General features: G+C 39.3%; 1 protein-coding gene across 1 annotated transcript in view; it reads left to right on the top strand.

The window, feature by feature from the left end:
* Positions 1-12,981, top strand: part of LOC122801302 (extracellular calcium-sensing receptor-like) — a 96,360-nt gene that overhangs the window by 62,241 nt on the left and 21,138 nt on the right. The window lies entirely within an intron of this gene.

Raw genomic sequence — 12,981 nt, 5'->3', positions numbered from 1 at the left:
ATCTTATTAGTTCAACTTGTGGACGAGTTACCAATCAGATTATCCGGGTGATTTGTCCTATTCAAGATCAACTCTTCAAGTCTAAGCCATTTGGAGCTATCTGTATAACAGACAACCAATAGAAACATCGTAGAAGTTGTACATTGCGAAGTTGAAGTGTTTTAACATTGAATCAAACATAATCTCGAGCTCAAACAAAAACACAGATCTTTGCAAAATTAACAGTATCCACCTGTATTGCGTCTGGTCTTTAGTATAGGTTTAAACGGAACCACCAGATTTAGACCAGGTGGACAATTCGCTTTTAAGTTAACAATCCAAGCAATTTCTCTGACTTCAGCCACTCTTGCAGTTAAATTCATAACCTCAATAACTTGAAATTTAAAACTGTGTGATGGATTCATTAGGCAGTGAGTAGCCAAGGCATTATTTGGATCAGAATTGAGAATATCCCGTATGTGTCTCAAAATACGATCTTTCAGGTGCTGGTCCATTTTTCCAACATAAAAAGCTGGACAATGAGAAGCAGGTGGCTAGATAAATTAAATGTTGAGTGTGACAATTTGCATAGGCATGAAAAGTGTAAGAATGTCCAGTGATGGGATGCTGGAAAACATTATAATTGCTAATAAAAGGACAGGCTTTACAACATAGACATTTAAATGTGCCTTTCCGTTGGGAAACAGGTTTCATATCAAAGCCATCTTTATTGCATAGAAGTCTCTTTAAGTTTTTCTTATTTTTGTATGTGAACCTTGGGTTATCTCCTAAGATTTTTCTTAATTGATTGTCAGATGTAAGTATTGGCCAGAATCTTTTAATCACTTCCCGAATCTGCTTATTGTCCGTGCTATAAGTAATCATACAATTAGTTCTCGGATCACGTTCAGCACTGTGACTAGTGCCTTCTCTCTCATTTGAATTCAATTTAGAGGAAAAGAAAGGTCGACCTCTAACTTGTCTCAAATTTCCACAGTCATCCTTTAGGCCAAGATTCCTATCCTTTTAGCCTTTTGCCTTCAAGTTGGTACAAAGTTTCTCAACCTCTAGATCAAAATCTCCTTCCCTAGTGCATAGCCTTGAGACTCCTACCACTTGGTTATGTGCTTGATGCATACTTTGATGATGCAGATAATGTTTCTTCCATGTTGGTTTCCTATGCACATTTGTACTTAAGCCTTTTGTGGGGTGCAGTGAGATTTCAACATCTAAGAACTCAACTTTATTAAGTGAGTGTTGCACTTTAAATTCAAGAAAGTCAGTACTACCATTAATAAATGCTATAAAAGCATATAGTTGATCATTAGTGTCTTTCCATAGAATGAAGACATCATCCACGAAACGTCCATAATATTGTAGGTGTTTTTTCCATGGACTGTTTTCATGGAGGAATGATGCTCTCTCCCAGGATGCTAGAACCAGGTTAGAGTAACTGTTAGCACAGGGGGTGCCCATAGCTACCCCCATGTTTGCAAATAGTACTCCTCTCCATATAGTAAGACATTGCTCTCTAAAACCAATTCTAATAAGGAGCAAAGTGGTTCAGAATCACTATTCATTTCTCTCAAAAATGTTGATTTTTATTTAATACTTAGAGCTATGGACACACAAGCACACACACACACACACACACACACACACACACACACACACACACACACACACACACACAGGCAGGTGATGTGATAGTATAAATTGAACCTCAGTACTATTACACAATGGGGCTCTCCTTTTATGCTGGCACGTGCAACTGTTTACAACTTGTATGCCACTGTTCACAGCAGGACATCACTGTATGCCATTCTGGGTATCCATGTGTGACTCACTCTGTCTGTCCCCCTCTATGTCTCTTGCTCTCTCTATCACTGTCTGTCTCTCACTTCCTGACATCTATGTCTGTGTATGTTTGACATATGCTATCTGTTGCCCATAAATATGTCTGTGTACCACACACAGTAGGTGCAGATGTATCACACATGGGCCACCTACAGCTAGCTGAAGGTAATCCAGACTGATGTGTGTGTGTGTGTGTGGGGGGGGGGGGGGCAGTTAAGGTGTACATAGCTGTCTGTATGCACAGACATATATACAGAATGCAGCCATATAGTCCGATGTAGGTTCCAACATATCCTGTGATTCTCTAAGTGCAAGAGCATGCCCAGTGTGAACTTTTATAGTTAGAGTGGGACTCCATTCCAGAGATAGGTGTCCTCCAGTCCAGGGTTTTGTGTGATACAGCCATACCTCTCAGGAGTACACAAGACTTTCCTCGGGGTACTGGGTTTGTTTAGCAGACATTCTCTGACATATCTGTAGTTTGACACTGCAATGAATTATGTCATTACCCAGTGCCAGACATCCTCAGATCATCACAGTGCTTTACCAGAGAAATACTAGTTGTATGATGCATAGCCCAATATTATGAGGGCAGCTATGTACATTCTTCCCCAACAAGGTCATTTGTTAGGTGTGGCTAAAGCCAGTTGATTGATGACACTTTGTGTAAACAGTCCAGCAACTTGGTGATAGGCTGGGGATCTCCTGCTTGTGTGGTATCTTTCTAACCTGAAATGTCATATCCTTGTGTGGCCACACCTGTTACCTGTACATTTTTTGGCAGGTTGGCCAGGTGTTTGGTTAGAGGTTTCATCCTATCTACATAAACTTGTGTTTTATGGCAAGTTAGTTACATATAATTGAAGAGTGATGTTACAAAATAATGACAGACATTACTGTTTCAGACTACATAACCTTCAGACAATTCCCTCTAGTGCAAACCCCTCACCCTACCAACTTTCTCAGTATGTAAGGGCAATATTTATAAGACTTGCCTGTCATTGTGCCTTTGTTCCACTTTTATTTCTGCCCTTGTCCAGACGTCTTGCTGTCAGAGGTTTGGAGTTATGAGTGTGCGTACAGAGTGCATTCTACTGTGCAGGCATGCCCATTATATATAAAAGCAAACATAAGACAAAAGGAGTATTGAAAATAACCACTGCCAACAGTACCACACCACACAGCCTTCAAGATGTCCATTATATGTGTAGTATATTCCACATAGCACTGTGACTTCCAGGTATGTCAGTGGCATAGAAGTGAGTGTCACTGACATGTATAATAGTTGCCACTGCAGTTATCTGCACACGGCCCTGTCAAAGACGACACTGTACATAGGGCACTACAAGACGTCTGCCTGGAGAACATGCTGGCCAGATCCTGACAGTATTAACCACACATATACATAGCTCATTGACTCCTGCATATTGTGGACAGGCAACATGTTTTAATGTGTATTGGGATAGCCCTGCCAATGTGTGCTATGCTGCTATTTCTCTACAAGCATACGTTACTGCATTTCTGTGTGTATATGGGGGGGGCACCTGTCAACTGCACACATTTGCACAGACTGTGCTGATATTTGTTTTACACTTTGGTTCCATTTAGCATAGTAGTGTGCCCTGTCTTGGGAACTAGAGGCATATCAGTAAAGACCACAGGTCAGATTGTAATGGCATACAGTTGAATTTCAGACGTCTTACCCTTCATAGCCTTACTGCAAATGTGAGGCCTGCTGTGCTATCACTGTGTGAGTCTGTAGGGGAGGTAATTCAACATTGCCACCTTTTGTGGGTCTTTGCCAGACATTTCTGTCTGGTTTTCCACAGCTGACATGCTGTGTGGGTCTGAGAGGTGGGTATGAGACCCCCACACTGACATCCATGCCTGTTTCCTATGACCCCCCCCCCAGTTAGTTGTCCCCACACATATACTACAGTGGGATTTGCCACCTTGGGTACTACTGCATAGTGTGGGGAGGCCAGTCCTCGGCAGACATTTCTTGGTGCCCCACATAGCTGTCAGTTGTCTGCTGCTATCCCAGTGGGCCACCCCATTCCCTTGCATGCATGCAGCATTACCATAGATATGCTAGCAAAACATACTAATCCATTCATTTGTTGTTAAGAAGAGTGACTTAACTTGTGCCTGTGGCAGTTGTGAGGTACTTGAGGGCCCCCTATGTTGGATGCACATAGTACACTGCCTATACATGGTACGTTACAGGTAATGTGATGTGTGTGTCATCCATTTTACTGTGTGTGTGAGTCAGAAATAGGTGTTAGTCCCTGGGGTCCCTACAGTGTCAGTGTGTGTGCTATGCATTGCCTCTTTGCCAAGACCTGAGCATACTGGGCACGCCTTTATCTGCCTACAGGAGCAGGGTCAGGGGCCTCCTCCTCTGAGTCCCTCTGTACCTGTGAGGACCTTGGTAATGGTGGTGGGCTGTGTGGCCCTTCGCCGTGCTGTTCCTGCTGCAGCTGGAACAGCACGGCGAAGGAACAGCAGGAACAGCACGGCGAAGGGCCACACAGCCCTTCACCGTGCTGTTCCTGCTGCAGCTGTTTCCACAGAATCATATTGTTTAGCATGGTACATACTATGAACATGTGTGCACATGTGGCTGGAGAGTATTGCAAAGATCCACCAGATATGTCAAGGCAGCAGAACCGTGACTTGAGAATCCCAAACACACACTCTATAATGATCCTGGTTTCAGCATGTGCCTCATTATGGCATTTTTGTGTGGGTGTGTGTACATTTCTGAGGGGTGTCATCATCCACTGCTCCATTGCATAGCCAGTATCCCCCACCAGATAGCCATATGGGATGCCCCACTGGGAAATGCCTGGTACAGCTGTGACGAATGCCAGATTTGGGAGCTGTGATAGCTTCCAGGGCTGCCAGCACACGCATTCATGATAATGCCCTGGGCATTGCACATAACCTGGCAGTTGATGGAGAGGAAGCCCTTGCGGTTTATGTAGCCCCTATCCTGTTCACGGGTGGTGCTTTTATGTGGATGCGCATGCAGTCTATCGCACCCAGTACTTCCGGGTATTCTGCTACACAGTGGAAGAGATGCATATTGCTGGTCATCTCCTCATGGGTGTTGGGGAAGTAAATGTGCTCACCGGCATGTGGTAGCATGGCATCCAGGAACTGGTGGAGTACCCTGGATGCAGATGCCTGTGAGACCCCCCCATGATGTCCCCAATAGGTCTTTGGAAAGTACCTGTAGCTAGTATTCTTAAAGACTACACATACCTTGGTATCCACTGGGATGAGTTCCCCTCTGTTAGCTCTGGGTCTGAGTTAAGGCCAGCATAGCTCAATGATTTGCAGCAGTATGTCTCTGTCCACTCTGTGGCACTCTACTTTATCCAAATCATGTAGCCCCTGGCAAGTTACTCTGGGTCTGAACACTCTTCTCCTCCTTCTCTGTCTTTGGCAGTTGTCAGCATTATCCTCATCACTGCCCTCAGTCTCTAGCACATACTGATGGATCAAAGCAATGGCAGCCCCTAACATTTTTCCAATTAAAATCCCCCACATGTGTATACCAATGGTGCAGGTTTTGTGGGAAAAACCAGACTGTAAGGTGTTTCCATAGTTTATACTGTTGTGCTGCAGATGCTGACTGCATGATTTGCTGACTATGATGCATTACACCTGCTAGCTATGTAATTTGTTCTTGACTGATTTTATTCTGCTATTTTCCCTTTTTTCCTTTTTTCCCCTTCCCATTTCCACCCCTTTTAAGTACGGAGGCGCACCACGCAAACCCAGTGCCCAAATGTAAACAGTTCTGCTTTTTCCGGGTTTTTTTCTGTTTTGTTTTAGACCCGATGCACGGCACACAAACCCGTTTAGCTAAGGTAAACAATGTGAAGTGGCCCTCCCTGAATGTAAATATGCTTTTCATTTCATTTAATAAGTCAATACAGCCTCAGACACACACCCTTGCTTAGCTGTGCTTAGCTAAGCTTATTTGGGGGCAATAGGGCTCCAATGTGCTTACATCATGCATGACACCCCACCCATTTCATGTCTGTTGCTCCTCCTGCTTACACAATCATGTTATAGCACCTACATGGTTAGGTGCAGTTTGACACTTAGCATATTTTTGTGATTCAGTAAATTTCCCCTTATTTGCATACCCCACTGCCATAGTCCATAGTTACTGCACTACCACAGAGCCTTTCCCCTTAACAGCCACTGTTCCCTGGTATTGTTTTGATTCTGCATGGCATAGCCTATAATGGCAAAATGAAGGTTTCCATTAAAACTGAGTTTTCACATTTTTTTTATTTTCAGCACAATCCTGTTTGTACGCCACTGCCCTATGCCTAAACACCGAGAGCGGCCAAAAAAAATTTTATTTTTATAAAAATGAAACACTTTTCTATGCCAATGACCATATATTTAGCCATTGGCATGCCTAAAGATTGTAATACATGCTTTTATTTGAGCTGTCATGCCTCCATTTTAATTTTTGCAGAAATGAATTTGGCTAGTAGCCGAATACATTTCTGCAACTAACACTATTCTTGCACGGATGCCTGCCTGCTTGCTGAATCACTAATTCACCTCATCTGCATGCTTTTCACCAGCAAATGAGGTAATTAGCATTATGCAGTGGTGTCCGTGCAGGAATAGCGTATGCAGGCTCGTACTTTACTGAATCACTCAGCGGCCATATTCTGTGCAGGAGTGGCTACACCGTTCCTGCATGGAAATAAATGGTTATTGAATACAGGTATGTCTTTGAGTAATTTGAAAAAAGAACTCATAATATCCCTTATTAACATTAAAAACTAATAAGAGCCATCTACCACGTGTTAATACATATAAAACCAGTAAACTCCATAAACTTATGAAATGGTTCACAGTTTTATTGCAAATGAAAATAATGCAAAAGTGCATACTGCTTGCCTGACAGTACTGTCTTTGTTATAGTCCTTGAACCCCATTTTGTTATAGTCAGTTGTTGTGTCTTTCGGCTTTTAGGGGTCACCACAGTGGAACTCTGGTCCGCTAATGACTGGCAGTAGATTTTTACATGCCGAGTTGCCATCTCTGACACGAAGGTATGCCCATTCATGCATGTCTCCACACAGAAGACACTCTAGCTGAGAATCGAACAGGACAACGTCTTACTGTGAGGTGACAATACTACCACAGCACCACCACCACAGCTTATTTTGCTATAGTCAGTGAACACCATAAAACAAAGACTGTAATCACTTCTTAGAAAATCATAGACCAACAGACATTCTCTAGTGCATTCAGGAATACACCAATAATGTTAATATTCTTGCGTATCAATAATTTCCTCTTGGGAAAATTTCCAGGTCTTCCTCTGCAAACACACCAAAATGATTTCTCTGGGTGCAGCATGACACCTACAAGGTTAGATAACCATTCCTCCTCTATGACTGACCAACTTTTCTTTGAATTTTTAAGGCTCCAGCCCTTTTTCATATTCCAGAGTGATATATTTAACTAAGTAATTCAGCATGCAGCTATGCTGATTTTATCAAGTACTTTAATCAACAGTTCTGTTTATACAATGCAGTTACTTAATAAAGTGCACAGTGTTTTTAACAAAGTATAGGATTGGGGATGGCACACTGGTTAAGGTGTTTACCTCTTATAGAAGAGGTACATGGTTTGATCCTCACTTAGGTAAAATGGCCAACAAGTGAATCTAGACTAGTATTTACCTATAAAACTATAGCAGTGTTTTCATATTGGAAATATTTACATCATTTAGATATCATTCTGGTGAGAATGACCATCACTATTATTACAGTATGTATTAATGTTTATAAAATCCAGTAGACACATGGTTTTGAATGAGCAAAATTTGTTACATAGATTATTTAAAAAGCTAAGTGAATTTTAATGTCATTGAAGCCTGTGCAAGTCCATCTTGGCAAAAGAAAATACTTGCATTCTCATAGTCTGTGAGGACCTGGGAGTTAGAATACTTACGGTGCAGGGGTGGGGGGGAGGTGCAGATACTCTGGAAATTACATTTTTTTCTACAAAGTCAAAGGCTGAATAGAAGTTGTTTTATACTTTTTGATTTATGTTTTCATGACTCTCAAGTCACCTTTCGATGCCTGTCCAGTAACTTCACAACTACAGTCCCCTCAGTGATCTTTATAAGTAAGATCATAATACATGGGGTTAACACTATGGTATCCCGAGGTTGGGAGTGGCTGAAGAAGAAAAAGGGTATCAAGGTTCAGCACTATCCTGACCACAGAATTTATGGACTGCATTGCATGAATGGTGCGATCTTTCTAAAAGCCAATAAACTTGATTTTGTCACTCAGATGACCCTTTACAAAGTTTCTCAGGAGGACCTGCAATACTCAGTGAATTGCAAAGTGGATTATGCAATATGTAACTTAGGGGACAGTGCTCTCTGTGGCTGCTGCATCTAAGTGACTTATGAGTGGTAAATGGATTTCATCTTCCTCTTAAAGCTCTTCTTCAAAGCCAGTCTTTGCCTGTGTCTTATTTTTACTTAACCTTAACGTCTGTGAGTTGCTTGGCTTTCTTAGTGTATTAAATTTTCATTTTTAATCATTTCACATTATTCTTAGCAAGTTGCACTAGAAACCAAAACCAGAGACATCTTCCCAAACTCAAAGTGTTTTAGGGACCAAAAAATGTGGGTTTTGTGCTCAATGTAATTTTATTTTCAGTATAGACAAGATCAAAATTAATCATGCTACCATTAGGCCACAATGGAAATTCTCTTGTAATACCCAACGTGTTGTTTATGCTGCCTTGTGCACAAAATGCAAAGGTTTCTATATTGGGAAATCTAAGAGGAGACTAAAAGAGAGAATTTATGAATATGTAAGGGACCTTAAAAACCACAACATCAACAGTGCTTTATTTAAGCATGTAGAAAGATACCCTGACCATGGATTTAGGTTTCTGGTGATAGAAAAGGTCCCTCATGATCCCCGGGGTGCTCCAGGGGAAGATTATCTTGAATTGAAAGAGTTATGCTGGCAAGTGAGATTAGATGCCCTTAAAATTCCAGGTCTCAATGATTGTCTTTGCTTGAGCAGCTTACTTAAGCTGTGTTCTTATACTGTTTAATTTTTTAATATAAGTATCTTTTAAGGTAAAGGTACTTACTCATATGTTTTCATACATATATCTTTTTAAAATAACACTTATGGTGTTGGTTTTTGACTTTCTTAAAGTTTTTATGCTTGGTGATTTATTCTTTACAGCATAAATGTTTTGTTACTCTTTCTTTAACTGATTTGTAAACCTTAAGTGTGTTCTATCAGCTGATAGTGTCATGTGATGTTCTCTGAATGATATTTAAATGTGGTTTACTCGTATTTTTATTATTCTGAAGAAGTCAGCTGAATTATGCTGACGAAAGCGCTCAATAAAGTTTTTTGGTCGAGTCTGGGAAGATGTCTCTGGTTTTGGTTTATTGTGCATCGTACTTGTGCCTGGTTCTTGGTTTTATTCTTAGCAAGTTGTTTCATCTTTTGTAGCAATTGTTTGGGTAAGTATTTTGCTTTCCTAATTTGAAGTGCAGTGGGTAGTCTGTTGCTCCCCAGAGAAATAAGAATCGTATTTAATTACTGTAATATATAACTACATTAGCCATTCATTTGTAAGCTACATATTTCACATACTCCTCGGTTAGTACAGTTCAACTGATACACCTTCTTTTATATATTAATACTGATTTTATATGACAGACCTGAAATTAGTCTTTTTGCATATAAACATTTCCATATTTTTTACTAACAAAGTAACTTGTTATCCTCATTCCTGTCACTTTAATTATTTCCATTACATATATGATATTAAGTAATCAGGATTGCTTAATAGACTTAATAGACTTATAAGCACTTGCCATGTTCTTGCCTTCAGTAGCAAGACATTGCACATTATCATTCACCTGGTTCAAGCTCCAGTCAGTGTATTACCTATGCTGAATTGTGTAGTATTTCTTAGTTATCTTAATTCTAGATTCATATAGGATGAACAAATCTATATTATATCATCGAATGCTTAAAAACGCGAATGATGAATAATCGACCCCATGTAAGCGAAAGCTTACAATCTCAAAAGCTCATAACAGTGATTTTTTTCCAAGGGAAAAAAATCGCTGTTTCAAAAAAAAAAAAAAATTGAAATAATACATAAACTGGAGGGGTTTGCCCACCACACCCCCTCTACTTAAATATACCAACTCCAAGATACCACTACAGTGCCGAAAATGGCAAAGTAATGGAAGCGGCCAAGTGAATTCTTTTCCTGGGAAAGAATTTGCTTAAAAGCCGCTTTGCTATTTTGCCTTTTCATTGTTTTAAGTTCAATCAAGACCAATGTATTATTTATGTGTTTAATTGTGTAAGTTCACTGGGGTATAGCAGAAAATATGAATGTGAATTATTTCATTAAGTGAGTCATATAAAATTAAAAAAAATTTTATTTAAAAAATGCTATTTGGGAAATTCACCCTGTGTTCTGTTCTGTAGTGTATTAGCAAAGCCCTTTGAAGAACAAACAATAGGGGGTGATGAATTCAAAAGAAAATTGATTAAATTGGAAACAAAATTCCCCTGACTCGTTTGATATCTGAACATGATGTTCTTTCGAGTACATTTGTTCTGAGAGACATGAAAGGGAATGAAGTGAGTAAAGCCAAAAAAAGTTTGGACATTGTGAATCTTTCTGACTTGATGCTATCTGAAGCAATGACAAGTGTCTTGCTTAAAGGCACGAAATAGCTGCCAACTTTTTTCCTCCACTAATTGAAGTTGTTAATGAAATCAAAGTGTTTTAAGAAAGTTGAATTTGAGGGCATTTTTTGGCGCCAAAAAAACATCGTCTGCAGGAGAATGAAGCAAGTCTCTTGAATGATTCTGATATTGACATCTTGGAAGATTCTTTGTTGGACATTACTCTACATGATAATCCGTTTGTTTTTTGGGATTCTGAGAATGAAAGTGTGGAAGATGAATGTGAGAGAAATAGTGTAACTAATGTTGGTTTTTCAACTGGATATGATAAATTACAAATACCTAAGGTGCCCTATGTTAGTGCTTTTGTACCCCCGAAGAATACAAATGCAATCAATGTCTTTGAACATGCATTGTGTAAACAGATTGAATTTGCTTATTGTAATTTTATGTCAAGCCGTAAAGCATGGAATTTGAGTAGAGAGCAATGGTTAGCTGTGAAACAGTTACGTGCTGTTACTGACCAATATGCATTCACACAGGCGGATAAGGGTGGAAATTGGGTGATTTTGAATAAAAGGGATTACAGTAGGCTTTGGAATTATTGTCAGATGACAAAGTTTATAAAAAATTACTTGGTAATCCAGTAAAAGAGTACAATGGGAGATTGTTTGAGTTATTAGAAAGGGGAGGGGTTCTTTGTTCATAGGGATGTTAAAAAGTTGTATTTGAAACATCCAAAAGATGCCAGGTTTTTTGTTATTCCGAAAATTCAAAAGTCAATGACTAAACCCCCTGGTAGACCGACAGTCTCAGGGGTAGGCTCCTTTCTACAAAATATAGGCATCTTTGTGGACTCCCAGTTAAAGCTCTATCTCCCTACAGCACAATCATATGTTAAAAATACATCTCATGTGTTGGAAGATTTAAAAAAGATTCAGCGGAACCCAAGCCTATATCTTGCCTGTGTGGATGTTAAGTCTCTGTACACCAATATCAATATCAAGATGGGCCAGGAAGCAATGGTTAAAATGTTGGGTGAGGGCCCAAAAACCACTTATATCTGTCAGTTATTAGAATTTGCTTTGATGCATAATTATCTTGTTTTTGAAAATGATTATTATTTGCAATTGGAAGGAACTGCAATGGAGGGAGCTTTTGCCCCATCTTATGCAGTTTTATTTATAGCACATTTTGAAAATATGTTTGTGTATGTTACAGATTTGTTTAAGGATAATGTGATCATATTTAAAAGGTTCATTGATGATTTGATTTTTGTGTGCAGGGGGGGAGATCAACGAGTTTGATCAATTTATGGAATTACTTGGTCAAAACACATATGGCTTGGAATTTACTTATAGAACTACTAGGAACAAAATGCAATTCTTGGATGTTGAATTTTATGTAGATGAAAGGGGTGTTTTGCAGTACAAACCATACCACAAGGAAACAGCTGCGGATAGCTTTTTGGAAGCTGGCAATGCTCATCCTGGTCATTTAATAAAATCCCTTCCTTATGGTGAGTTCAGAAGAATAATGATCAATACCTCTGATAAAAAAATGCTGGAGAGGGAATTTGATCTAGTTAAGAAGAGGTTATTAAGGAGAGGATATAATATGGAACATAAGTGAAGCTTTAAATAAACTGAAGAGAAATATGAGTCATAAAAGAAAAAGTATTTTTTTTACTCAACATGAGAAGTTTATTAGGAAAAATGAAATGGAAAAGGTGAGTGTAGAACCCCTTTTCATTGTGAATAAATTTTCTCCCCTTTCTGAGGTACTTAGGGGGTTAGTAAATAATCTTTGGCCAGTTGTATGTAGGGATGAAGTAGTGGGGAAGCTATTTCCAGAGAGAGTTATCTTTACGTATGGCAAATTTAATAATCTAAAAGAGTTGTTAAGAACAAGAAATAAGACAGATATAGTAAAAAGAAAGGGAGTATTTCCATGTGGGGTCTGCAAAGTATGTGATAAATTAAAAAAATATTGATGATTGGATGATAAATGGAAAAAAGTTTTTGGTTAAGAATGAATTTAGTTGTAATTCATGTGGTGTAGTTTACATCATTGGATGTGGATGTACACCTTGTAAATGGTATGTGGGGCAAACAAAAAGAAAGGTGAAACTTAGAATATTGGAGCACCTGGGCGATGTAAGAAATACGAGACTGGATAGCCCAGTGGCACAACATTTTTGTGACACACATGGGGGGTAGTGTAGATAGTTTTTTTTGTAGTGTATTAGCAAAGCCCTTTGAAGAACAAACAATAGAGGGGGTGAATTCAAAAGAAAATTGATTAAATTGGAAACAAAATTAATAGTATATTTGGGCACTTTATATCCTAGGGGGTCTTAATTTGGACATTGATTGGGGGTATTTAGATGCTAATTCTAATGGATTTT

This window comes from Protopterus annectens, chromosome 4.part1 (genome assembly GCF_019279795.1).
Source record: "Protopterus annectens isolate FY-2018-M chromosome 4.part1, PAN1.0, whole genome shotgun sequence".
NCBI classification, from domain to species: domain Eukaryota; kingdom Metazoa; phylum Chordata; order Ceratodontiformes; family Protopteridae; genus Protopterus; species Protopterus annectens.
This window is presented reverse-complemented; position numbering and strand designations above follow the sequence as displayed.